A 26,975-nucleotide genomic window follows, 5' to 3' on the forward strand; every position below is an offset into this window, starting at 1 on the left:
ATCATACCAGTTTAGATAATAATTGATTCATAAAAGGATATAAAGATAACATCTCTAAAAATTGCCTTTCATGAATATAATCAAGAATGTCATTGACATACTAGATTAAAATTAATATGTTTGTACAATATGGCTCTTAATAGTTTTGGAGTAGGTCTCATATCCTCCCCTACTTTTGCCACATAAACTAAAAAGACGGAGCTAAGACAACATGAAGTGACCCTGTGAGAGGAGGAAAGGACCCCTGTTACCCCCTCTTACAAATAAGAAAACTGAAACTGTATTAAGTCAAGAACCAAAACTGACCAAGAGCCAAAAGTGAATAAATGGCAAAGCAGAGACTTGAACTCAGCAACCCCAATTTCCTAGAAGAGTCCCTCCCACATGGCAGTGGGGGATAGGTCCCAAGTCTCAGAATGCTAATAATACCTCAATCTTAAATTTGTGCCTTGTTCCATGCACTGTTCTAAAATCCTTACATGTATTTTAACTCATTTAGTATCATGGACTTTTTATGACACTACACAGTAACTTTACTCTGAAATGCAAGCATTCAGGCGCCCGTGTGTGTGCATGTGTGTGTGTGTATGTGTGTGTGTGTGTGTGTGTGTGTGTGTGGTGTCAAAGACCCTATCTTCCTGACTGAGAAAGGAATTAAAAGCCTCGCTTTTTTCTTTACCGCTCCCTAAAAAATTCAAGAGCACAAGGAAGCGCTTTGCGTTTCCAAGTCGCTTACAGTGCTTTTGGTGGCAGCAGCTGTCGCTAGCCAGAACACTAGGATCCTGGCAGGGTAAACGAACTGTAATGGACAGGAGGTCAAACTCTTGTCTGTCCTTTCTGCTTCAGGGCGCCTAAACCTCAAGTTCCCCGCAGCATCTCTCCACTGGAGAGCCGACAGCGGGGGTGAGGTTGCTAGAGCGTTCCCCGAGGGCCGTCTGCGAGCCCCTGCACCCCGCCTCCCCACGCCAGCACCCCTCTAAGAGGCGCTCTGGTGCACTGGGCCGGCACAGTGCACACAAGCCTGTTTTCTCACGGTGGGGCCCGGGGGCGACCAGGGGTCGCCGGACGCTCTCGGCGGAAAAGAGCCGACCCCTCGGTTGCAGCTGGGGGCCGTGACTGCCAACTATCGCGGGACTTGTGCACATCGCAGGAGCGCCAGCTCCAGAAGCAGCTGGAGCGCGCTCTGTGCGCACCGCCCAAGCCCGGGGAGGAGCGGGAGCTGGGAGGGAGGAGGGCCGGGGGGGCTGGTTACGTAAATGATACTAGCCCAGTGAGAGGCCTTCAGGCTGTGGCTACGGGAGGGGGAGGAACCACGCGAGGAGGAGGGGCTGGGAGGGAGCGGGCTGGGGTGGGAGGGGGCAGGGGGGCGAAGTGACCAGGCGGTGGCGGCGTCTCTGCCGAGGTGACAATGTGCTAGGAGCCCTCGCTCGTTCTCCTGCGCCTCCTCGGCCTCGGCGCCCGCTCTCGCGGAGCCCCTCCAGCCCGCCGCTGCGCTATGAGGGCGCCTCTCCGGGGCTGGCCGAGGCCGGAGCCGGCTCGCTCTGCTCGCGGGGAAGTGTGAAGAGAGAGGCGCGGGCGGGAAGCGGGGCTGCGCGCGGCGCTCGCGGGCCGGCGCGGGTTCCAGGTGAGCGCGGGCTCCGCGCGCCCCGCACTCGGCGCGGCCGGCTGGCGCCTGCCGGTCTGGGTCGGAGGCTGAATTCCGTGCGTGGACCGCCGTTCCCTCTTCGCGGGATCCCTGGCCACGATAGCAGGTCTCCGTCTCTCTCTTGCTTCCCCTCTCTTCCTCTGATTGTCTGGGGCGAGTCCTCTCTGGGCGGCCCGGAGTGCCCGGGTGGGCGCCGCAAAGTCCCGCAGCGGGTGGCAGGGCTCAGAGCCGAGCGCCCCGGGTCGGTCCCGGGGCGGGGGCGCCGGCGAACCCGGTAAGGCGGCCTCCCGGGCTCTCGAAGCCCGCTCTCCCGCTGCTGCAGGTGCCGAGGGAGGACCGAGAGGCGCGGAACTTTCTACCGCCGCCCGCCCTCTACCCTGCTTTCTCCGCTACCCGGCCGAGCTGGGGGGCGCTGGCCACCCTCTGCGTTCCGGTGGCGCTCGGCGCCGGGGGCGGCTCGGCCTTCCCGCCCCGGCAACTTTCTCCCACTAGCTGCGGGCGGCCGGGGGCTGCGGTGCGCGGGCGCTTCTACACCGTCCGTCCGACACCGGGGACGCGCTGGGTCTCGGCTGTCTTCCTCGACGGTTGCCTTCCTCTCTATTTCTGCTTTCCTTTGCCTCTCAGTCTCTCTGTCTGTTTCTGACTCGGTTTCTTTCTCTGATTCTTTCTCTGGCTCACCGCACCCGCTCCGGGTCTCACTGTTCCTTTTTCGTTCTCTTTCTCCCTGTTTTTCTTGGGATGTCCCCGTGTGCCTGTTATTCTGTCTCTTCCGTTGTCTCTCCGTCTTGCCGTATTTTCTCTTTCTGTTTCTGCCTCTCGCTGCCTGTCTCTGTCTCCCTCTCTTACCTCTCCTGCCTGGTCCTCCCGAACACCACCAGCTCCCAGATCCCGAGGCTCCTTGTCCAGGAGAGCACACCCCGGCCGGCCCACCTTCTGGGCACCTCCAGGTACAGAGATCTCCAGGTACGGAGACCTCCCTTCTCGGGGCCGGAAGGGACGAGGGGATTGGAAACAGAGGGCTCTTGTCTGGGCTGTCATAGAGTCGAGGGGCTGAATGAGGGTCGCGAGGGCCGCCTCCCCTCCCTGGGTCCGAGGGAGCTGCGCTGCCACGAACCCGGGCGCACGGAGGCTGCTGGTTTGGACAGCGAAAGCTGCGGGCGCCCCTCCCCTTACCCCGTTCTTTGACTAGGATCAGTTGAATTTCCAGGTGGAGAGCCTACATCTCCAACCTTCACAGGCAGCCACAGGAGGAGACAGTGGGCAGATAAACACAGAAGCTTCGGGATCCAGGGAAAACTAACCTGGAAAGGGTGGGAGCTTTCCTGAGGCAAAGGTGTTGCTGACGGAGGAGAGGAGCGCTGGGGATTGCCTGCTTTCGACTGTCATAACACTCAATCCTTGAGCGGTTTCCTTGGGAGAGAGCGCGGTCACTCTTCCCACAAATACAGCATGAAGATTTTATTTGCAGGGGTAAAGACACTTGGCTGCCCGAGCCCCCTGAAATTTCGAGCATCCTTGGGGCCCCCAGATCTTCAGCTTTGTATGAAGGCTGCCTTTGCTCAGGGTTGCCCCCACCACCGTGTGTGTGTGTGTGTGTGTGTGTGTGTGTGTGTGTGTGTGTGTGTTTGCGTTCATGCCCTCTAGTGTTAGAGAAACCTGCTGGTTTCAGACTATTGCAAAGTAAGGTCAACCTATTGGTGACTTACTTTTGATCTCTCATCTTCCCAGATCATTCTCCTTGCCTTCACCCATCCTTTCCTTTTCTTCATCTTGACTTTTCTGTTGCATTACTAATCTTTCCTTTCTCCGGATCTCTGCAAACTCCTCCTCTCCTGCAGAATTAGAACCTTAATATTGAAACTGTTAGAGTGATTTCAGAGGTGGATAGATTTGGAGAGTTTTCACAGCCTAAGGCGGGCTTTGAACATAAGAAACGTGCATTTCTCTGCACCATTCACCACAAACCAGGATTTCACATCTCTTCCTTATGCCCCTGCCCACCTTCAGCTCCATTGAGAATTTTCCCTGGCTGCTTTTGCTTGTTTAGTTAAATGTTTTTAATTCACCATTTCTGTGATGCTCATCCCATTCTAGGGCTTAAGCTGCTTGCTTAAGTAGAGGCACTGTGTCTTAGATAAGATTTGGGGGAGAAGAAAAGAAAGCTTTTCCAAAGGAAACACAGTGCTGCTGGTATAGATTAATTCTGGATCCCAGTGTCCAGAGTGGGACAGGTGCTGTTTCAGATATGCAGGCCCTAGCACAATGTAGGAAAACTAGTAAATGCTTGCTGGAAACTTGTTGGTTGATTGATTACCATGGAGCTAATTATTGGCTTTGAAGTTACCTAGCTATGCTTATAAGCCTACATACAAGAACTTGAATTCTGCCTCTCTTTTTTGTTTCATTTAGTCTTTTATGAATGGGAGTTGAAGACTAGTAGAAGGGATGTTGAAACGTGAGTCCTCTGTGTCGTTTTAACTCATTCGCTGCTTGAATTTGCCCCTCTGGGCAAGTGTTTAACTTGACTGATATTCTTTAACAGTCACTGCAGAACTAAAGAAATGAGTTTAGAGGCTCTGATGGGTGGCCTCTCTCAACCTTCTTGCCTGAAAGTGAACTAGGGCATGACATCATTTGCGAGTGAATACTTTCCTGTGTGTGTGTGTGTGTGTTTTTTTTTAAATTAATTAATTAATTTATTTTCGGCTGTGTTGGGTCTTCGTTTCTGTGCGAGGGCTTTCTCTAGTTGCGGCAAGCGGGGGCCACTCTTCATTGCGGTGCACGGGCCTCTCACTATCGCGGCCTCTTGTTGCGGAGCACAGGCTCCAGACGCGCAGGCTCAGTAATTGTGGCTCACGGGCCTAGTTGCTCAGCGGCATGTGGGATCTTCCCAGACCAGGGCTCGAACCCGTGTCCCCTGCATTGGCAGGCAGATTCTCAACCACTGCGCCACCAGGGAAGCCCTTTTCCTGTGGTTTTAACAAGTGAAAAGTTCTCTTTTTTAATATAAAGAACAGATGTATCAGCTTAAAATATTTGGGGGCTATAAACTGATCTTCAAACTGAATCACTTACCGTGAATAATTTATAGGTTTCCTTACTGCTTCAAATATATATGAGAGGTGTGATACTACATGTATATGAGAATTTGCCAAAGTACCTGGAAATGTAATGCCTCCTGATACAATGTACTAGTAGGAATTCCTGTGCTGCAATATTGCTGTTTTGATGATATGTTAGTTTCTTCTTAAAATAGTTGGGGATTTACCATGAGTATTGTTCAGGAGCATGTTCAAGGCAATTTTGCTTTAAAAATATTACTTATAAATCAACTCATACTCTATGCAGTTTTTTTTGTATTTAAAAATAGCAAAGACATAGTGAAGGTGGACATGCTGATATTGGTTGAGTTACATTCTGATTTCTAACTGATAAGAATATTGAGACACATTTAACTTTCTAACTTAATGTACATTACTTTCAGGTTAAAGTTATGTCAGAGTGAAATACAGTGCTTCCATTTTGCCACCTTGATTTTTAGAAGTGGTAGTTGTACTAGGAACATTTCCATGTAATAGAGATTTTGCAGCTTTTTAAAACTTTGGCATTTTAGGAAGAGGGTGAGAGAACATGAAATAAATGAATATTTTTATTCTTTCTAGTTAGGAAAATGAAGAAGATATTGGTATTTCTGAATAACAAGAAAAGTATAGAAAATGGCTGAGAGTAAAGTATGAATAAAGTCCCACCATGTGAAATAAATAACAATACTACATGTCTCTGATAAGTGTTTATTGTGCTTTATGAAAATGAACAGATCCTATAGTTTTGTCCTTTAATTTGCCTTATTAAACATCCTGTTTTCAAGAGGCACCTTTTGCAATAAACAACAAATTCTGGATTGTGACTTTTAATACATCACGTTTTTGGGCTTATGTCGCCATCAGTAGTAGGAACGTGTAGACATCTTAAACCTATTGAGATCTAGCAGGACCACTACTTTGAAATCTGAGTGACCATATGCCTAATTATTCAAGAATTTTAATTGGGCTTTGGTTCTAAATGCTTCCTGTCATCAGAATAAACACATGTGAAGCATCAAATCAAGACTTAAGTATATTTATACTCATATTGACTCTGAAGTCTATTTGATGACATTTCTTAATATCCCCCCTGCTCTCTCCACCAGATACATACTAAGCATATGTTTGAACACATAAATCACATTTAAAGATCCTGTACTGTCTGCTTTGATAAACCATTCACCATTTTAGCAGATTAGACTTCTATTTACAATTTCTATCTTAAAGCACATTGTTTAGTTAAGTATTTCTGCCATTCAGTTACAGGCATACATTTTTCTTTCAGGGTTTAGGTGGTGTTTTTATTTATTTTTTTAAATTAATTTTTATTGGAGTATAGTTGCTTTACAATGTCATGTTAGTTTCTACTGTACAGCAAAGTGAATCAGCTATATGTATACATATATTCCCTCTCTTTTGGATTTCCTTCCCATTTAGGTCACCACAGAGCATGGAATAGAGTTCCCTGTGCTATGCAGTAGGTTCTCATTAGTTACCTATTTTATACATAGTATCAATAGTGTATGTATGTCAATCCCAATCTCCCAATTCCTCTCACCACCTCCCCTTACCCCCTTGGTATGGATACATTTGTTCTCTACGTCTGTGTCTCTACTTCTGCTTTGCAAATAAGATCATCTATACCATTTTTCTAGATTCCACATATATGCATTAATATATGATATTTGTTTCTCTCTTTCTGACTTACTTCACTCAGTATGACAGTCTCTAGGTCCAGCCACATCTCTACAAATGACCCAATTTCGTTCCTTTTTATGGCTGAGTAATATTCTGTTGTAAACAGGCATATATATTTTTGAAGAGTCCAGCTTTCCATTGCGAATTTTAGTACTTAGAGAATTCAAAGAAGTTTGTGAAAATGAATACACATATGAATTTAGTAGTAGTTGGTCATTCATTGAGGGCATTATAAGCAGTTATCTTTGGGAGCAAAGTATAATCAAATAGGTTTTATTCATTTGATACTTCTTCTTGATTCAAATTTATATCTATTTGTATGTTTTCAAGGTAGTTTATTTATAATAATATGTTTAATTGGTCCAAGATGATTACCAAGAAATAATTACAGGTGGCTAAAGACCTCTGTGTGATTAATACGTATTCTAATGTCCCTTTTAAATACAATAACTAAAATTCATTTTTAGCTATGAGTTTTCCAATTTTTTTTTTAGTATATCTGGGACCTATTTATTGAAGCTGAAATTCTTAATTTTTAAAAGTTATTACTGCAGGTTATTAAGAGATTACTGGAGCCTAACTTTCCTCTGAGGGCCCAGCTTTACTCAAATGTCCACATAATTACAGACCTCATGAACTATCAGGTTCTCTCTTGATGTTTACTATAATTGTCCTCCCTTCACAATAGACCTAAAGCAAGATGCAAAGTATCAATTGTTAAAAATTGTTCCGTATTAACGGTTAATCCTCCCAACATAGCTTGAGAGGGATGTAGGGAAAGTAGTGACTGTTACCATCATAGGTGTGAACATATTTGTGATTCTATTTTCTGTTATGTGAGAAAATTAAACACACTGTCCATATTAAATACTCAGGCTTCTTTCCTGTTTTTTTTCAGGAGTGCTTACTGTTAAGATATATGGGAACTGTCCAAGATATATCAGGACTTTTAACATGATGTAGAATTAATTGGGACTCTGTTTAGTACATTAAACTACATTGAATTGTCACTTAAATCTTATTTAAGATCTTGTAGAACATTATAGGAAGAGTGTGATTAAATTCTTCGTTGGCACTTTGGTGAACATAATACATGTGCTAAGTAGCCACTGTAAATAGAAGAATTTAAAGCACAGCCTGCACATTCAAAATCTTCTAAATTACACCTCAGAGACTGTAGTAAATGTCAACTTAGTCTCTTGCCTAATATTAATTGCCTTGATATTGTAAGCACAGTGCTTTTTTTTGGTTAAGAAATGAATTTTGACATATGGAGAGAATTATCTTATTGTAGATCAGAAGAATAATAACTTAATTTCCTCTTGAGATTTTTGTTATATAATTAGTTTTACATAGGATGAGATTTACATGACTATCAAGACCCGCATGCAGTACTGCCATTAGTCGACTGAAAAAAATTGGGAATAAATACTTGGAAAAAAATATATGTAAAGTTACAGCCATTTCAACTTATTTATGAGGGAGTTAAAAATGAAGAGTTACAAACTGATAAAATAACTAAAATTTATTGGATACATACTTTGCACTTGTATTGTGAGTAAGTAAACATCTAATAGCTTGAACTACATTTTATCCTCATAATCGTATGAGCTGTAAGTAGTTATTACTATCCCCACTGTATAAATGAGGAGTCACTTGCTCAAAGTCACACAGCTAATATGTATCATTAAGGCCAGGGATCACATCAGTTCTGTCTGTCTCTGAAGCCAGTGCTCTGATAGTTCCCAGTCTGACATTTTCACTAACTAATAAAATTTAAAAAAAAAATGAGCATCAACCTCCATGTGAACATTTTCTTTTGCATGGTAAGAATGATTTTTAAAAGTCTTTTATCACCATCATTTTATGAAAGACCGCACATTGTAACACCAACTAAGGTGGCAGTACTAAATCTCAAAATATAGTTCTTAAAATAGAGTAAATTTAGCTCCCTGTGCATTTTTCTACATTGCATTTATTTTTCTAATTTAACAAAGACTGAAGAAAATTTCATCACAGTCTGGTAATTTATTTCACCACATTCTGTAGCCTGCGATTGGGAACACTTCCTTAGGCTGAACCACTAGATATACTGCCTACCCAGTGGATCCCGAGCACCCAAGCAGCACAGGCCAGCATGGTTGTGATACTCATGACTTTGTCCATATAGCTATTCCCTTCTCTTTCTACTTGGAAGTTTGGGCAATAAGATTTGTACCTAGGAAGGATGCTAGCAATTACACTAGCCTCAGTTTATTGCATCAGTGTTTATTGAAAGGATTGGAGAATTGGAGGCAACTTGTTCCTTCGTGGCACTTAACCACAAATCACTGTCACTAAGATGGTGCCAATCTGTGTCCTTGAATAAAGAATGAATGCTGGGCAAAAACAAAAGGAGCATGTCTTAAGAACTTATTCTGTCCTTCCCTTTAACCAGTATGTCCCAGCCTTTAGGGATCAGTTTGCTCCTTTTTTACATCTTTGTTTGCCTTGGTGAGGACAAAGCAGTTTTGCTTTAGGTAAGAAAGAAAATTCCAAAGCTAAACTTCTGCTCTTGGAAAACTGGCTGATGCTATTAAATCCCAAGTGGCTTTGGATAGTGACTATTGCGGCCATTGAAGAGGAAAAGGACGCTGTGTGAGAAAAGGAGTGTGTGAGATGTAATTAAACTGACCTGTGGCATCGTATAATGTCACTGCTGACAAACCAGTTTGGAAATTGAAATTACCTCAAGAGATTTTTGTTTGTTTGCTTGTTTTAATGCAGGTTGTCAGATCCTACTGATACAGATTCTCATTTGCCTGGGATGGATCCATAACGATCTATCTTCATAAACATTTTTCCAGATGAGTCTGTTGTACAGTGAGGTTACAAGCAACCGAACTACATCTAGTACATTTTTCAGATTTATTTAATTTTTATTTCTTTAACAAAATATAGAAGCTACTATGTTCTGGACACTGTTCTGAGTGCTTTACAGATATTAATTCATTTAATCTCCAAAGTAGGTTTTATTAGTACCTCTATTTTACAGGCAAGGAAATTGAGACCCATAAAGGTTAAGTAAGTTGTCCAGGGTAAGCTGATGAGTGACGGGGTACGGACTATGCTATTTTGATGAAATGATTAAAATGATTTGCTTTAAGTCACAAAGTATGAAGCAACAGAATTGGAAATGGAGCCCGCGTTTCTATGTTTTGTTTCCTATTTGAATAAGTTTTGCCTTTGAAAGTGAGGGAAGAAAATCTGACCAACAAACTCAGATTTGTAGAGTTGGAAACAAAAAATATTTACCTTTTAGAAGTCATAGCACCAGATTAAGAAAGAAAACTAATTATGAAAGGGACAATAAAATAAATATGGAAAAATCAGAGTGATTTTCTTCAAGTAGATTCATTCTTGTCTCTTCATAGGTGCAGGCCACCCTCCCCCCTCCCCGCCCCAGTCCCCAGTAAAAAAGAAAACAAAAAACAACACACAGTGATGCAGACAAAAGAAAAAAAATTAAAATCTATAAGTAGGATTTCTATATATAGACTTCAATCTATAACTAAGATCTACATCTGTAACTAACCTAATAAGAAATAGCTTATTTTCCTGCAGTATTATTCATAAATTGTTTAAATTACATTAGGAAATACTAATATTTTCATAAATATTAGTATTGGAAAAATCCTCCTGAAACTTCTGGATTTTTTTCTCAAATATGTTTTTTGTAAGCTTTATACATTATAGAATATCTATATTAATTTGTTATCACTGTTAATCTGTAAAGAACTGATGTATTAATCTTTGATGAGGTGCATTTTTCTCCTTACTTCTGGCCTTTGGTTGATTTTTAGCAACTTTCTGTTACTTATTTTTGTTTAATACACTCCTGCAGTGTTTAATGACTTTTCTTCAGTCTTAAAAATATTATTTTAGACTGACTGATACTTGATTAGATTGTGTAAATTATTTGAATTAGATACCCTAGTAATGAGTCACTCTGGTTTTTTAAAAAAATAAAAATCTACTTAAAAACAATTCTGTTTTCAGATTCTATAAGTGAAGTGAGGTTTATGAGATTACTGACTAGCTGAGTTTTAACACTTAGTACTGCAGTCTTTTCTCTTTCTCTCATGGCAAATTCCACCTCTTTCTGAATCCTCAAGACTCATGTTTCTTGATTCTCTTGATAGTTCAGTCTCAAATGGGACTATACATCCCTCGTCCTGAAAAATATTAGAAACCAGCCTGTGTCTGTTCATGATTCAGATTTCACTCATATCCTATAGATTTTCAGTGCAGCTCTACATTTTCTTCTCAAGTAAATACTGTGTTTCATCATTTCTCAATACACTTTTTCTTCCATATCTTTTTCCCGCTCCTCTTTTCCTTTCTTCCTTCTTCGTGATGCTCTCGACTTTCAATTGTCTTTCTTCTGTGGCTTAATACATCCTCATGTAGCAGGCCTGCACTGTCTATTAGTTCTCTTGATTCTATATAAAAATGTAAATAAAAAAGAGCTCCTGTTCATTTCATCATTTAGTCCCTGAGTAGGTAATAGACAGACTCTCTAGCTCTTGCATCTGGGTCATTTAACCGGAGGATGGGGATTCTAAATTCGCATCTCATTACCTTTGTCTGCTTTTAGAATTGTGTGCTTGGGCCCCGTGGTCAGTTGGCAGGCCCTGGCTCCAAGGGACCACTGTATTATTTGAGGGGATGCCAATTTCAGTGGCCACACAGTTCTCACATTCCTTGGTCAGATTTTCCTTATAAAATTTCCAATATGTATTTCATTATTAACTCTAGACTATTGACTTCATGTCAGAAATTCATTGTGATATTAATTGATAGATTGTGATGGATAATTTTTATAATTTATGTTCTGTGGCTCCTACTCCCATTTCGGGATAGTATTTTTCCTATGAGTTAAACCTAGAGCATATATTTTGTCACAGGTTTTTTAAGAATTTTATTGTTGTGCACTAAGTTGAGATGAATTGTAGGTAATTGGATGGTGCAGCTGAATTAACACGTTGAATTGCTGGTTATGAGACACTTCATTTGCTGTTGCAGACAACAGTAGGCCCATTTTGCTTCTACAATGCACAAATTCTTATTACCTATATAAAATTCTAATTCAAGTGGGATAATATGTATGCATCATTTTCATTCCTTTTGTAGGGAAAAATAACCTCCACAAATATAAGATATTTGCAACTATCTCATTAAATAATTTTGAACTTCAATACATCTTTTTTTTTTGAGAATGTTAGTGAGTTATTGCCCACAAAAAGGACATTTCAGAAACATGAAATCAGTAGTCCTTTTTACCCTGTGTACCCTAAGATACATGCAGATGTGCAGTTTGCATTTATTTCAGTACAGAGCCTTGTCTGAATGATTCTTAATAGCAGTGTCGCCACGATGACTATGGTGATGTGCAACAGTATAATAATTACGTTTGTTCTTGGGTTTTCTTCATTTTAGGTGTTTTAAGGGCAGCTTCTCCAGGTCAGTGAAAAGGCTTTTAAACAGGCGAGTATTTATTTTACAAGGAAGGATTGAGGCGTACCTTTATCTAAACTTCCTCCTGAAACCTCATTAATTTATGCATTAAATTAAGGAGTTAAAAAGATATCAAACTGTTACAAATTGGATGCAATGAAGCAAGGCAGAGGAAACTGCCAAAGATAGGGGGAGGAGGGAGCCCTTTTGCCCGAAACAAGCACCCAAAGGCTTAAGGTTCAACAGTGCCAGGAAAAATAGAGGGCAGAAGTGAGATGCTGGGGCTGAAACAAAATCATCAACGTGGATAGATGGACTAGCCACCCTTCTATTCACCAATTCTACTTCCTACACAATATCCTTGTAGCAAGATTTTTTTCACTGCCCCTCCTGACCATCCCCCTTAACATAGACTAATGAAATTACATGGACTGCTGAGGGACAATAAGGGCAATTAGGAATGCATCTTACAACGGTAGAATAAATTCTCTTTTATTTTGATACTTAGGGACTTTAAGCCTAATGATTAGCTGCTGGCTTACCCTAAAGTAAAGTCTTCTAAACAACAAGACCCACTCAAGTACAGAGGGCTCAGCCATTTCTGTTCCTTTATTCTTAAATATAAAACAGCAACCAAGTATCACCAGACATTTAAGAAATAATTTAAGAAAAAAAATTAACAAAAATATGCAACATGAAAAAGAAACAGAGCCTTGGCTTCAAGATGGTGGAAGTGTAAGACGCGGAGATCACCTTCCTCTCCACAGATACATCAGAAATACATCTACATGTGGAACAGCGCCTACAGAACACCTACTGAATGCTGGCAGAAGACCTCAGACCTCCCAAAAGGCAAGAAACTCCCCAAGTACCTGGGTAGGACAAAAGAAAAAAGAAAAAACAGACACAAAAGAAAAAAGAAAAAACAGAGACAAAAGAATAGGGATGGGACCTGCACCAATGGGAGGGAGCTATGAAGGAGGAAAGGTTTCCACACACTAGGAAGCCCCTTCATGGGCAGAGACTGCTGGGGGTGGAAGGGGGAAGCTTCGGAGCTACGGAGGAGAGCACAGCACAGGGTGTGGAGGGGAAAGCGGAGAGATTCCCACACGGAGGATCGGTGCCGAGCAGCACTTACCAGCCCGAGAGACTTGTCTGCTCACCCACCGGGGCGGGCGGGGGCTGGGAGCTGAGGCTCGGGCTTCGGTTGGATCTCAGGGAGAGGACTGGGGTTGGCGGCGTGAACACAGCCTGAAGGGGCTAGTGCACCACGGCTAGCCGGGAGGGAGTCCGGGAAAAGGTCTGGAGCTGCCGAAGAGGCAAGAGACTTTTTCTTGCCTCTTTGTTTCCTGGTGCGTGAGGAGACGGGATTAAGAGCCCCGCTTAAAGGGGCTCCAGAGACGGGTGCGAGCAGCGGCGATCAGCGCAGACCCCAGAGATGGGCATGGGACGCTAAGGCTGCTGCTGCAGCCACCAAGAAGCCTGTGTGCGAGCACAGGTCACTCTCCACACCTCCCCTCCCGGGAGCCTGTGTAGCCCGCCACTGCCAGGGTCCTGTGATCCAGGGACAACTTCCCCGGGAGAACACACGGCGCCCCTCAGGCTGTTGCAACGTCACGCCGGCCTCTGCCGCTGCAGGCTCACCCCACATCCGGACCCCTCCCTCCCCCGGCCTGAGGGAGCCAGAGCCCCCGAATCAGCTGCTCCTTTAACCCTGTCCTGTCTGAGCGAAGAACAGACACCTTCAGGCGACCTACACACAGAGGTGGGTCCAAATCCAAAGCTGAACCCCGAGATCTGTGGAACATTCTCCAGGATAGATCATATCTTGGGTGACAAATCAAGCCTTGGTAAAGAAAATTGAAATCGTATCAAGTATCTTTTCCAACCACAATGCTATGAGACTAGATATCAATTACAGGGAATAATTTGTAAGAAATAGAAACACATGGAGGCTAAACAACACACTACTTAATAACCAAGAGATCACAGAAGAAATCAAAGAGGAAAACAAAAACACCTAGAAACAAATGACAATGAAAACAAAATGACCCAAAACCTATGGGATGCAGCAAAAGCAGTTCTAAGAGGGAAGTGTATAGCTATACAAGCTTACCTTAAGAAACAAGAAACATCTCAAATAAACAACCTAAGCTTACACCTAAAGCAATTAGAGAAAGAAGAACAAAAAAACCCCAAAGTTAGCAGAAGGAAAGAAATCATAAAGATCAGATCAGAAATAAATGAAAAAGAAATGAAGGAAACGATAGCAAAGATCAATAAAACTAAAAGTTGGTTCTTTGAGAAGATAAACAAAATTGATAAACCATTAGCCAGACTCATCAAGAAAAAAAGGGAGAAGACTCAAATCAATAGAATTAGAAATGAAAAAGGAGAAGTAACAACTGACGCTGCAGAAATAACAAAGGATCATGAGAGACTACTGCAAGCAACTCTAGCCAATAAAATGGACAACCTGGAAGAAATGGACAAATTCTTGATTGAATGATGAACCACCTTCCGAAACTGAACCAGGAAGAAACAGAAAATATGAACAGACCAATCACAAGCACTGAAAATGAAAGTGTGATTAAAAATTTTCCAACAAACAAAAGCCCAGGACTAGATGGCTTCACAGACGAATTCTATCAAATATTTAGAGAAGAGCTAACACCTATCCTTCTCAAACTCTTCCAAAATATAGCAGAGGGAGGAACACTCCCAAACTCAATTCTATGAGGCCACCATCACCCTGATACCAAAACCAGACAAAGATGTCACAAAGAAAGAAAACTACTGTCCAATATCACTGATAAACATAGATGCAGAAATCCTCAACAAAATACTAGCAAACAGAATCCAACCGCCCATTAAAAGGATCATACACCATGATGAAGTGGGGTTTATCCCAGGAATGCAAGGTTTCTTCAATATACGCAAATCAATCAATGTGATACACCATATTAACACATTGAAGGAGAAAAACCATAAGATCATCTCAATAGATGCAGAGAAAGCTTTAGACAAAATTCAACACCCATTTATGATAAAAACCTTCCAGAAAGTAGGCATAGAGGGAACTTTCCTCAACATAATAAAGGCCATATATGACAAACCCACAGCCAGCATCGTCCTCAATGGTGAAAAACTGAAACCATTTCCACTAAGATCAGGAACAAGACAAGGTCGCCCACTCTCACCACTATTATTCAACATAGTTTTGGAAGTTTTAGCCACAGCAATCAGAGAAGAAAAAGAAATAAAAGGAATCCAAATCGGAAAAGAAGAAGTAAAGCTGTCACTGTTTGCAGATGACATGATACTATACATAGAGAATCCTAAAGATGCTACCAGAAAACTACTAGAGCTAATCAATGAATTTGGTAAAGTAGCAGGAAACAAAATTAATGCACAGGAATCTCTTGCATTCCTATACACTAATGATGAAAAATCTGAAAGTGAAATTAAGAAAACACTCCCATTTACCATTGCAACAAAAAGAATAAAATATCTAGGAATAAACCTACCTAAGGAGACAGTAGACCTGTATGTGGAAAATTATAAGACACTGATGAAAGAAATTAAAGGTGATACAAATAGATGGAGAGTATACTATGTTCTTGGATTGGAAGAATCAACATTGTGAAAATGACTCTACTACCCAAAGCAATCTACAGATTCAATGCAACCCCTATCAAACTACCACTGGCATTTTTCACAGAACTAGAACAAAAAATTTCACAATTTGTATGGAAACACAAAAGACCCCGAATAGCCAAAGCAATCTTGAGAAAGAAAAACCAAGCTGGGGGAATCAGGCTCCCTGACTTCAGGCTATACCACAAAGCTACAGTAATCAAGACATTATGGTACTGGCACAAAAACAGAAATATAGATCAATGGAACAGAATAGAAAACTCAGAGATAAACCCATGCACATATGGTCATCTTATCTTTGATAAAGGAGGCAAGAATATACAGTGGAGAAAAGACAGCCTCTTGTATAAGTGGTGCTGGGAAAACTGGACAGTTACATGTAAAAGAATGAAATTAGAACACTCCCTAACACCATACACAAAAGTAAACTCAAAATGGATTAGAGACCTAAATGTAAGGCCAGACACTATCAAACTCTTAGAGGCAAACATAGGCAGAACACTCTATGACATAAATCACAGCAAGATCCTTTCTGACCCACCTCTTAGAGAAATGGAAATAAAAACAAAAATAAACAAATGGGACCTAATGAAACTTAAAAGCTTTTGCACAGCAAAGGAAACCAGAAACGAGAGGAAAAGACAACCCTCAGAATGGGAGGAAATATTTGCAAATGAAGCAACTGACAAAGGATTAATCTCCAAAATTTACAAGCAGCTCATGCAGCTCAATATCAAAAAAACAAACAACCCAATCCAAAAATGGGCAGAAGACCTAAATTGACATTTCTCCAAAGAAGATATACAGATTGCCAACAAACACATGTAAGAATGCTCAGCATCACTAATCATTAGAGAAATGCAAATCAAAACTACAATGAGGTATCATCTCACACCGGTCAGAATGGCCATCATCAAAAAATCTACAAACAATAAATGCTGGAGAGGGTGTGGAGAAAAGGGAACCCTCTTGCACTGTTGGTGGGAATGTAAATTGATACAGCCACTATGGAGAACAGTATGGAGGTTCCTTAAAAAACTAAAAATAGAACTACCATATGACCCAGCAATCCCACTACTGGGCATATACCCTGAGAAAACCATAATTCAAAAAGGGACATGTACCAAAATGTTCATTGCAGCTCTATTTACAATAGCAAGGACATGGAAGCAACCTAAGTGTCCATCAACAGATGAATGGATAAAGAAGATGTGGTACATATATACAATGGAATATTACTCAGCCATAAAAAGAAACGAAAGTGAGTTATTTGTAGTGAGGTGGATGGACCTAGAGTCTATCATATGGAGTGAAGTAAGTCAGAAAGAAAAAAACAAATACCGTATACTAACACATATATATGGAATCTAAGGAAAAAAAAAAAAAAAGTTCAAGAAGAACCTAGGGGCAAGACAGGAATAAAGACACAGACCTAATAGAGAATGGACTTGAGGATATGGGGAGGGGGAAGGGTAAGCTGTGACAAAGTGAGAGAGTGGCATGGACATATATACACTACCAAACATAAAATAGATAGCTAGTGGGAAGCAGCCGCATAGCACTGGGAGATCAGCTCTGTTCTTTGTGTCCACCTAGAGGGTGGGATAGGGAGAGTTTGAGGGAGGGAGATGCAAGAAGGAGGAGATATGGGGATATATGTATATGTTTAGCTGATTCACTTTGTTATAAAGCAGAAACTAACACACTATTGTAAAGCAATTATACTCCAATAAAGATGTTAAAAAAAAAAAAGAAAAAGAAGAGACACCAAGATAAATGAAAACCAATGACAAAAAATGACCTTGCATGGTACAGATCGTTTAAAAAAAATCATAAAAGAGACCAAAAAATTAAAATTTTTTAAGACATTCAAGAAAATATTACATTCATAAAACAAGAAGATGATAGGGAAGAGACAAAAACTAAACGAGAAAAACTGTTGGAAATTAAAGATTTTCAATCAGTAGCTTTAAGGGACATTTGTAATTTCAAATAGAGAAAATCTCTCAACAGCGCAAAGAAAAAGAACAAAAAGATGAGAGAGATTAGTCACTGAATCTCCCTGAAGTGTGACTTCCTGCTAATTGGAGTTCTGATTGTAAGAAAACAAAAAAATAAAGTCAGAACATGTTTTAGAAATTAATAGAATAATTCTCAAATTTATGAAGGAAGATGATTTGCAACTCAAAATTCCAAAGAAAACTAAGAGAAGGAATAGTTGACTATATTAATAGGAAGAGTATGGAGAAATGTGGAGTGTGGTATGTGAGATAAGTTAGATAATGTCTAAAATACTCTGGGTCTATTTGTTTGGTCAAAGTATGTTTTAACTTGAGTTTTTAAAAAAATATGGTTTCTTTAGGTGTGTCTGTACTAAATCTGTACCAGATTTCCAGAGATTCCAGTCACTCTCTGTTGAATCCCCCTGGTCCATAAAGACATTTGAATTTAAGCTTTTTGTTGTGGAACTAATAAACAATTAAAGGTGATTCCCTCTGAGGAAAGAAACTGGTTGTGGTTCGGGGAGGGGGCTCCACTGTATAAAGAAATATAAATCCTTGGAACTTCTGTTACTAAACACAGTAGCAGTCATCCCTTACAGTATGATAAAGATTATGGGACTAAGAGGAGAGAATTGGATTCTAGTCCTGGTAAAACCATTACTAAATTCTGTAGCATGTGATTTAAGTTCTTTGGATCTCCATTTCCTCATCTTTGAAATGATGCAACTGGTAAAAAAAAAAAATACCTAGTATGACTCTATATTCTAGTGTTTATTTATTTTGCAAATATAGGCCTATCATTTTCTTTGAGAATGAAATGAACTATAAATTTTCTAGGTCTTATTTTCTTATAATTAAAAAATAACTTTTATTTTTGCTGATGTAAAAATGCAAAGCCTTACCGAATGATTCTCTAGAAGATTTTATGTCCATTCCACCTCTGTTTTCCTGAACATTTTAATAGTACTAAACAATAATTTTAAACAACATTTTGTAGTGGTTTCCAGATAGAGACGGTAAATTTTATAGTCCTCTGCGTTATTAAATTATACCAGTTATTCTGATTACCTGATGTGTCTGCAGATTCACAGAGGAATTGATAGATGAAGGATGGCCATTTCAACATTGCACAGATGTGGGGATATTGCCATCTTAGACCGGCATCTGCTCTGGAAGTTCTCACTGCTTCTTATTATTTGGACTAACACTTTAATTTTGTAGCTAATCAGAAATAGTTGCTTTAAAGATGCTAGCTATTCCTAATGAATGTGAGAACACAGATGGGTCCCATAAGAAATGTCTAACCTGCTGGTTGTTAGATTTCTCTGTGTGTGTGTGTGCATGCATGTGTGCTTTAGCATCTTTTAACTACGAATATCAATTCAACAAACCAAAAGAAAATTGTAATAGCTTTCTATAGATAGATAGAAATAAAGAGATTGACAGAAAGAGAGAGGGACTGAGGCAGAGAGAGAGACAGGCAGAGAGGGAGAGGAAGAGAGATAAGGAGGAATGAGGAAGTTTCCCAGTCTCTCCCCACCACCAACTTGGGGCTTGTATACCACAAAAAAGTATTGTGAAAATTGAGAACACAAATTACATAGTAAATAGTATGTTAAGATCCAGTATTTTTATGATTTGGAAGGATAGGGGATTCTGAAATGAGAAAAAAGTTAACAATGAGGCATTCTTTAAAGCTGTGGATATCTGGTTTCTGTTGACAGGTTGTGATAATAATCCCTTGGGTCCCCTCCTTTTACCATTTGCTGAGTGATCTGGTTTTTGGACAGTCACTGGGGGCAGTGAAGAGCTCCTCTGTCCTGTTATCTCACCTGGTTTGATGAATCGAGGGTCCATTAAATTTCCTTTTAAAGGTGAAGTTCTTGGCCGTTAATTAGAACCATTAGCATATGAACCATCCCTTGATTCTAAGATAAGGAAAATGCCTGGACTCAAGTTTGGAAGAGGCAGTGGAACATGGTTGTGCTAAAGCTACAAGTTTAAGACTATGGTGCCTGCATAAATGCAGTTCACAAGTTCTGAATTATCCAATTACTTAGCAGAATGACAAAGCATATTTAGATAGCCTCTGTGGGATTTAGTTACTTCATCTTTAAAGTGAAGGTGATAGTAATAGTGGCTAACACTAATACGACCCAGGTTTCTAACTGGTTTTGCGGGTCTCTTTTAAGTGCTTTACATAATATTAGCCCTTTTAATTCTCACGATTCTAAGAGCTAGATGTTTATTTTCATCTACCTAATAATTATAACTGCTTTAATGTGTTGAGGTGACAATGCATGTAATGTACTGATTATTGTGCTTGGCACTTAGCATGCGCTTAACAAATACTAGCTGTTATTAGTGTATCTCCTCTTCCAGGGTCCTTTATGGGCATTTAGTATGGCAGGTGCCTAGTAAATCTGGCCTGCTTAACCGATTTCTGAAATAAAATTCTCAGACCTGGAAGAGTTACTGTCAAGAGTAACTGCAAAATCAGATCCCAGGAGGCAATAAATAAATAGCAGTCAAAGATAGGATTGAAGCCAAGCAAAATAGAAACACAGTAAAACTATATTAGTGAAATATTTATAAATCTTGTTTAATAGAGAGGTGAAGGTAAAAGAGGGAAGGCAAAGGAATATCATATCATGATAAATATATCATAGTATTGCACACATTGTACACAGTGCTAAACACTGAAATGCCACTTTGCAGAAAGTGCATCTAGCTTAAAAAAAGGGTGGCAAGAGTCTTCTGTTTCCTTTAACTTCTAGTTAAAAAATTCTAGTGTCACTGCTGATTTTTGTTAGGTGTTCTTGGCTATGTTGAGCGGTCATCCTCCCCTTTCCCCTTAGTTTTTTGATCAGCTTTGACTGTTATTTTTTCTTGGCTGATTCTTAGAGAAATTGAAAAGTGAGTGCTTTTTTTGTGTGTGTGAGTATGAAAAATAGTAACAATTTTAAAATGTTTCCAATCCTAGCATTAGTCCCTTGAGTGAAAAAGATGAAACATTATTATTTTTTGTTCTTTAGAGACACAGACTTCATTTTTAGTATGTGATGTCTTGTTGTTTTTAGTGATTTTTATAAAAGCTTAATTGGAGAATTTCTATTTTTTTATGTAGAAGGACATAATTTGAGATAACAAATTGTAATTGATTTCTCATTTAGAAATATTTGAATTCCAGTTCTCTTCTCTTGTCATATGAGGAGAATATGTTGTTTTGAACACTGATAGTTTGTCAGTTCCTTCACAATAATTTGTACAAATGATAATTGTACATAAATTCATAAACTGGTGGGAATCTAATGATGCATCATGCTGTTTTTGATTTATTTCTGAATCATTTGCAGTCTGTTGAAATGTACCAGGATTAATTGTTTAATGTAACCTGTAACTTCCTCAACTCCAAAAACATGTTCAGTAAAATAGAATATTTATTTTTAAAAAATGATGGACTAGCTTATGTTTTGTGAGAGTTTATAAGAAGTGGTTGTATGGGTTATTAAATAGTTTATGTGTTTTATCTGTGTTTAAAACTCGTTTTCATTTTAAAAATAATGAAATTAGTTAAATAACCTTTTACTACTTTTCTTATTGTGATCCAAACAGTTTTCTAGAGCTGCCTAAAATAACGTTGGGTCCTTAGCTTACATTTGCCTAGTACTCCTGTTGCCTCCCATTCTGAAGTTTTGTGTTTGAATATTTTTTAAAAGTGATTAAAAAGAAAAGTTTAACTTAAACTTCAACAACCTTTCAAGAAATCTCTACATGAGAAATAATTACAATCAAGTAATAACTCCTTCTGTGTCTGGGAACCATGTATGAGGTTAACCATTTTCAAACAAGGTTACATTAAGTCACAGACAGACAATTGATTTTTTTGTAGTGTTGCATCTATCTGCCAAAATACTCCACTTGTAATTATTTTATAGTGTGATAGTCCACCGATAATTAACCTTGTAAACTCACTTTGTGAACAGTTTTCATTTTATTTAAAAGTGCTTTGGAAGTTAGTAGCTCACAAAAATATTCACCATCATTGTAAATATAAAACCAAGATATAGAAAGATTTAGCATTATCATTGGTTTTGCAGTGTGTTTTTGACTAACACTAAATCAAAGATATATACTCTTTCCTGTCACAGAGCAGGGCTGATGCCCACTGTGTGTGTGTGTGTGTGTGTGTGTGTGTGTGTGTGTGTGTGCGTGCCCATGCATGCACGAGCATGCGTGTTCCACAAAGGGCTTCTACTGAAAGTTGAGTTTTTCTTTTTATGGGTTTCCTGGGTATTTATTTTATGGACTATTGATTTACAATATTGTGCTTTAGGTATACAGCAAAGTGATTCAGTTATACATACATATATACACATACAAATTATTTTTCAGATTTTTATCCATTGTAGGTTATTATAAGATATTAAATATAGTTTGCTGTGCTGTACAGTAAGTCCTTGCTGTTTATCTATTTTATATATACTAGTGTGTATCTGTTAATCCCATACTCCTAATTTATCCCCCCCCACCACTTCCCCTTTGGTAACCATAAGTTTGTTTTCTGTGTCTGTGAGTCTGTTTGTTTTATAAATAAGTTCATTTGTATCATTTTTTTAGATTCCACATATAAGTGATGTCATATAATATTTGTCTTTCTCTGTCCGACTGACTTCACTTAGTATATAATCTCTAGGTCCATCCCTGTTGCAACAAATGGCAATATTTCATTCTTTTTTATGGCTGAGTAATATTCCATTGTTTATATATACCACATGGTCTTTATCCATTCCTCAGTTGATGGACACTTAGGTTGCTTCCATGTATTGACTATTATTGTAAGTAGTGCTGCTGTGAACATTGAAGTGCATGTATCTTTTCCAATTAGAGTTTTCATATTTTCCGGATATATGCTCAGGAGTGGGGTTGCTGGATCATATGGTAGTTCTATTTTTAGTTTTTTAAGGAAACTCCATACTGTTTTCCATAGTGGCTGCACCAATTTACATTCCTGCCAATAGAGTAGGAGGGTTCCCTTTTCTCCACACCCTCTCCAGCATTTATTATTCGTAGACTTTTTGATGATGGCCATTCTGACTTGTGTGAGGTGATACCTCATTGTAGTTTTGATTTGCATTTCTCTAATAATTAGTGATGTTGAGCATCTTTTCATGTGCCTGTTATCTATATGTCTTCTTTGGAGAAATGTCTATTTAGGTCTTCTGCCCATTTTTTGATTGGGTTATTTGTTTCTTTGATATTAAGCTGTGTGAGTGGTTTGTGTATTTTGGAAATTAAGCCCTTGTCAGTAGCATCATTTGCAAATATTTTCTCCCATTCTGTAGGTTGTCTTTTCATTTTGTTTATGGTTTCCTTTGCTGTGCAAAAGCTTATAAGTTGGATTAGGCCCCATTTGTTTATTTTTGCTTTTATTTCTTTTGCCTTGGAAGACTGATCTAAGGAAATATTGCTACTATTTATGTCAGAGAATGCTTTACCTATGTTCTATTCTAGGATGTTTATGTTGTCATGTCTTATATTTAAGTCTTTAAGCCATTTTGAGTTTATTTTTGTGTATAGTGTAAGGGAGTGTTCTAACTTTATTGGTTTATATGCGGCTGTCCAGCTTTCTCCTGGGTGTTTTTGAGTGTGGCTCTCCATGATCTCTTGGACACCACTCAAGTTACTTATTTTATGATAATTCAGATTTATTATTGACTGTTAGTTGTTTTATTAACTTTAGAGTTTGTTTTGACCTTTTGTTGGACCAAATTAAGTTTTGGTCTAACTTTTTTAAACTTCCCTATCTAAAACCTTATCTTCATTATAACTTTCTTTTTAGGTTTAATTCAATAGTTTTGAGTTTTTAGCCAATCTTCCAGGTTCACACCTTCAATTTATTAGAAAGTTCATGAATTCCTATCTTTTTGCTGATACCCATATATAGAGCTCCCTTTGCAGGGCCAGGTGTGTTTATTGAAATGGCCTGATGCCAACAACATTTCACCACCACCAACTCGTCATATACCTTTTCACTTTCTCCCTCCTCTTCACAATAACACACCCTAAAACCCCCCCATTTAGTCATTTTTTAGCTGATGTTATTTTCTGTCCATCTATTTTTTTTATCATACATGTATTTAGCACTTGCCTAGGAAAAAAAATTATGTGATTTTAATAAAGTTGTATGCATCTGTATTTTATTATAAATCTCTAAATACCCATGCACTTTTAATTGGCCAGAGGGCTACATCTCACAATAACTTGATATATAAAATTGTGGGCTAATAAAATGTTGCCACATTTTAATACGGAAGTGCACTTCACTGCTGCATGAAATGATTCCTGCTTAAGCAGTCAGTATACATAATCAGTTAATAAATCTGGCTAGTGGTTTTGGGGTCTACTTGGTTTAAGACACTATGTAAATGCAAGATCAGGAGCTTCCAAAATTTCGTTAAGAGGCACATACTTACAGATGGGTTTTCAGCAAGGGGTTCACGTGCACTGCATGCAATTACTGAGTGCTTTTGCAATTCTAAAGCCCTGGGGGTCCACGTGGCAAAATCCTTTTTTCTTTGGGTCTGCCCTTCTTTCTTTCTGTCAAGTCTCTGCCTTACTGAAGTCTCATACTATTAAAAAGATGACTTTCTCTTTCCTGCTTCTAGGGGTTATGTCCTCATTCGAAATGAACAACATTTGCAAAATAGAGCTACGTATTTTCATAAGGCCAAGCCATTCTGTCAAGAAAGGGTCTCTTATACCATAAAAAATATAAATGTCAAATCTTTCCATGTGAACAATATTACAAATTTATTAATAAGGGGCATTAATTAGAGACGTTGTTATCGTGTAGAATGTTTACTTTTTCTTCTCTGTGTTTTTCAGCAAAGGCATTCAGACTGTGTTATTCGTGGCTGTATTCTATAGGAAAATGTGTGCCTTTACCACTGTGCGGGGGCTTCAAGGACAGTGAGCTTCTTCAGTAGCTAAAATTCTCATCTGATGATATGCTTGGCTGATTGCCATCAAGCAAGTCATTCAGAGTACTTAAGAATTCTGATTTCACACACCGTGTGTCAGTCTCAGGGGTAAAATTCACACTGCACCCCAACTTCAAACTTTTTCACGTGTTAACTTTCTCAATCCAGGTTCACACCTTCAAGTCATTAGGAATTTCATGAATTCCCGCCTCCTTGCTGACACCCATATATAGAGCTCCCTAGGCAGGGCCAAGTGGCCCAATAGCAACATCAACAACAACAGAAAGGAAGGAAGGGAAGAAAAGGAGCTTGTATCCCTAGAATGATTCCGTGCTGCGCTTGGCCTGTTCTCCCTCCCTTTAAGCAGCTGCAGTCCTGTGGCTTGTGCCTCAGACCCCTTCACTGACCTTGGCTTACAGTGCTGTTAAATCTGAGTAAGGCAAAGCTTTCCTTTTTCCTTCCAGCAAGTCTCGGGAGTGAGATCGTGTCACTGGCATTTATCCTCTGACCCTCAGCTCTGTTTCTCCTTGAAAGGGCACTAATCAAGTTGTCCCACTATGGATGCTCATGAAGCATTTAACATAAGTACATACATTTTTCTTTCTGCAGTATAATGAATCCTTCCTTTCATCGTCCTAAATTGTAGATGTATATCTACATCCGTCTTTAATAGATTATGAAATGCGAGAAGGCGGTCAAACGTAGTTCTTTTTGTGCTGTACCTAGCAAAGTGTCCTACACAGTTAAGTCCTTCCTACATGCATTAATTAGATTGCACATGTACAGAGAGGTCCCCTAGGCCTTCCAAAGCTGTAGACGCTACTTTGGAAAATGATGCAGGCCCAGAAGGATTTAGGTCAGTCAAATTTTTATCTGGCTTTCCCAGAAGGATAGTTGAAAATGCTTTTCTACTGTGCTGTATTAATCTCTTCCTTGTGATGTTTTTCCCTCTCACGTTCCATTGTCAGCTCGTCAAAGATTGTGCACTTTCTGTACTTCTTGTCAAACTCATTGGGTATTTGACATAGCAATGGCTTTGTGATTTTCACCAGAGTGGCCCAAGAGTTCTGCCACCTCTGTCATTTTAAAGAATTTGTCTGCAACTTGTTTCCTTTGCAAGGGATATAAGTCGCAGAGTTTAAGATTGAAAGGGATCTTGAGGGTGATCCTGTCACCCCACCTTCCCTCAGTCAAAGTGGTGCCTAATCTAAACCCAAGACTGACATCTTTCTTTAAAATAAAGTTACTCCACATCGTGTAGTCCATTACCTACTCCACACTGCCAATAGGGGGATCTCACTACATATAATTCTGGGCATGTAACTCCTGGGTGTAAAAACCTATGAAAGTTCTACAGGTTAAATTTAAAATTCTTTAGTATTGATATATCATTCAAAACCCTTCATAGAAATTTATCCCAATGAGCTTTGCAGCCTCACTTCTCACTTGTTACCCTCTCCTAATCTATTTTAAGGACTCACTGAATTATCTCTTTGTTACCTGGACATGGCATAGATATCCATGACTGTTTCTTTGCTCGCACTGCTTTGTAGCCTTGAATTACCTATCTTGTCCTTTCAAGGATCAGCTTAAATGCTAACTCTTTTTACAGGATTTCCCCAATCTCCAGGGCAGAATTTTTTCTATTCCTTTTTCCAGTTGCCACAGTACTTTGTTCTTATTGCTGTTGCTAACTTATACCATGTTATCATGGTTGTGTCTTCCTCTGTCTCCGATTTTAAATTATAATCTTTTTCACAGTGGAGGCACCACATTCCTCATTGTTCCCCCGAGGCCTACTAAAGTCCATAATATAGCTAGTTATTCAATAAATGTCTTGAAAACATTGATTCAGTAGGATAAAGGGCTGTGAATTTAATGATGCTCTATTGAATGAATCTTTGTGACACTCCTCATATCTGTTTCTAGAATATGATGGGAATATAAAAATATTAGCATAATCTATTCCAAAGATAATCACCACAAATTTATCAAAATAGTGGGTTCAAGAGGGTATTTAAAAAACATTTAATTCCAGCAACAAGCCACAACTTGAAGTCCCTTTCAGCATTTCTGGAGAGTGGACCTTCAACTTCTTGAACTCTTCATTTGGCCCTTTCTTAGGGAAGCCCATTCTATTTTGTCATTCTTTACAGTAAGAGGACTTTTCCTTATGCTGAGCTTAAATTCTATTCCTTGTGACTTTTCTCATTGGTCTTATTGGTCTTAGTTCTGCTTTTTGGGAGCACAGAAAACAAATTTAAGCTGTTTTCCACATTGTCAGTTCAGCATTCAGGTTTCTGCTATATATTCTGTTTTACAGACTGAATGGCCCCGAATTCCACTGTGTGTGTGTGTTTGTATGTGCACATAAATACGCACACACACATATATATATATCCATGTTTTA

At 39.5% G+C, this 26,975-nt stretch overlaps 1 protein-coding gene across 7 annotated transcripts in view; it reads left to right on the forward strand.

Moving 5' to 3' along the window:
• Positions 1 to 1,362: 1,362 nt before the first annotated feature.
• The window catches only part of GALNT13 (polypeptide N-acetylgalactosaminyltransferase 13), a 550,270-nt gene continuing 524,657 nt past the window's right edge, over positions 1,363 to 26,975 (forward strand). For 5 of the 7 annotated variants that reach the window (XM_059927894.1, XM_059927896.1, XM_059927891.1 and 2 more), the window contains exon 1: positions 1,363 to 1,751. The gene's annotated coding sequence lies outside the window, so the exon portion shown is untranslated. Of the gene's footprint in view, positions 1,752 to 2,523; positions 2,609 to 26,975 lie in introns of all 7 variants that reach the window. The other 2 variants (XM_059927892.1, XM_059927893.1) reach the window with 2 other exon arrangements.

This window comes from Balaenoptera ricei, chromosome 7 (assembly GCF_028023285.1).
Source record: "Balaenoptera ricei isolate mBalRic1 chromosome 7, mBalRic1.hap2, whole genome shotgun sequence".
Lineage (NCBI taxonomy): Eukaryota > Metazoa > Chordata > Mammalia > Artiodactyla > Balaenopteridae > Balaenoptera > Balaenoptera ricei.